Source organism: Triticum dicoccoides, chromosome 4A (assembly GCF_002162155.2).
Source record: "Triticum dicoccoides isolate Atlit2015 ecotype Zavitan chromosome 4A, WEW_v2.0, whole genome shotgun sequence".
Lineage (NCBI taxonomy): Eukaryota > Viridiplantae > Streptophyta > Magnoliopsida > Poales > Poaceae > Triticum > Triticum dicoccoides.
This window is the reverse complement of record NC_041386.1, coordinates 543,440,603-543,442,635: the sequence shown is the minus strand read 5'-3', so window position 1 is coordinate 543,442,635 and position 2,033 is coordinate 543,440,603. Positions and strand designations below refer to the sequence as shown.

Below are 2,033 nucleotides of genomic sequence, written 5' to 3'. Positions count from 1 at the left end.
CCCCCAGTCCTCTCCGCAAACGTATCACCTTTCGCGGAAATCGGCCGTCTGGCCGTCGAAATTATAATGGCCACGTCTATGGGTTATTGTAGTGTTTAGGTAAAGCGCGTGGGCGATTCCACTGGAGTGTCAACCATGTGGGCATGTGGCGGCCTATAAATATAATGCTGCTGACTAATGTAAGCGCCAGGTGTCCCTCTACTGCAACTGCGTGTGAGATTATGAGTGTCTCTAAACTCCTGGATGCCTCTGGCGCGTGGCGCACGGAGATATTGCCGCAGTACTTCCTCCCGACGGATGTCGAGACCATCACCAACATTCGTACATTGCCTCGCATCCCTGATGACGTTATTGCATGGGCCCTGGAGAAGAACGGTATCTTCACGGTACGCTCCGCCTACCGCCTAGCCATGGATGAGCGCGACCGTCCAAGGGCAATGGCATCGAGCAGGGCACCGGATAGTTGTCGCGCCATCTGGAATACCATATGGGGGTGCCTTGCTCCCCCAAAGATACGCGTATTTGCATGGAGACTGGTGTCCAACTCGCTTGCTACTTGGGCAAATAAATTATCTCGACACCTTGAGCTTACTGATGCATGTCCTCTTTGTGGAATGGAACGGGAGGATGGATTCCACGCAATGTGCAGATGCCCCCTAGCAGTGGAGTTGTGGAGGGCTATGGCACTGGATTGGCCCATCCCAGTAGCGGAGAGCATCATTAATAAAGGCCCGGAATGGTTGTTCTCGCTGCTGGAGCCACTTCCGGATATTACACGCATGGTTGTGCTTATGACCATGTGGCATGTGTGGTACGTGCAGAATGAAATAACCCACGGGAAGATTCCTCCACCGACCGAAGCATCCCGTAGTTTCCTCCATGGGTATATCAACTCTCTCTTATGTAACCATCAGTGGCCTCAAGGAGATATGGCGAAGGGTAAGATGGTCGTCCAGGTGGGAGTTGCTGCTAGCTCTCGCACAGTGAAGCAGAAGGAAGAGCTGCGTTGGGAGGCACCACGTGCTGGATGGACCAAGCTGAATGTTGATGGTAGCCATGTGCCGGCTACAGGCGAAGCCGGGGGCGACATGGTGCTACACTCGAAAGCAGACGAAATCATATTTACCACCTGTAGAGAGATCCGCACATGTGATAACAGCCTAGATGTTGAACTTGCGGCGTGTAGAAAAGGACTCGGGATTGCCCTACACCGCACAGACCGTTCCATTGTGGTTGAGATGGACAACACCGAAGGGGTCATGATGCTAAACGCTCGGTCTGTGGACCGCTCAGGATCGGGTGCACTCATCACAGACATCCAAAGGTTGATTGCGGATGACCCTAGGGAGATTTTGATTACTGCTATTAAACGCTCGCAGACTAAATTGAGCCATGCTCTTGCTCTATATGGTAGAAGTATGCCTCGTACTGTTGTTTGGTTGGGTTCGGTTATGAGCGACATTGTAATAAAACTGGTAGTGGCTGACTTGTCACCTTGAGTTAATAGAAATCTTTCTTTACCCCCAAAAAAAGGTATGTTAGAGATGCTCTAAAAACATGTTATAATCCAGTAGCATGCGGATGTCAAACCACCGGTTGACTCGAGCGACCAAACCGGGTACGCATTTTTCTGCAGTTGACCTTGACCACGGCTCGACGACAGTCCAGTCGTGTCTGCACTGTTTCACGGGGGTTCCACCTCCCCAAGCGGCCATTTTACGATTCTGCCCCTCACCTCACTCGTCCGCCACCACGATTGGCGCCGCCGCCCGCCTCCCCCTCCTCTCGGACGGAGGCCAACCAGGGCGAATGGCTGCGCCGGCGAGCGACGACGAAAGCAAGGACGTGGACGCCTTCCTGTCGTCGTGCGCGGCGTCGGGCGAGGCCGCGTATGCCGCCGCTGAGGCCGTGCTCGAGCGCCTCCAGGCCCGCGCCTCCCGCGCCGCGGCCCGACGCCTCCTCGGCGCCGTCCGCCGCCGCTTCGACGCCGGGCAGGAGCACCGCTTCCTCACCTTCCACTTCCGCGACGTCGT

The 2,033-nt window shown here is 55.1% G+C and overlaps 1 pseudogene; it reads left to right on the top strand.

The window, feature by feature from the left end:
* LOC119286650 overlaps window positions 1-2,033 on the top strand; it is an 11,941-nt pseudogene that overhangs the window by 3,450 nt on the left and 6,458 nt on the right.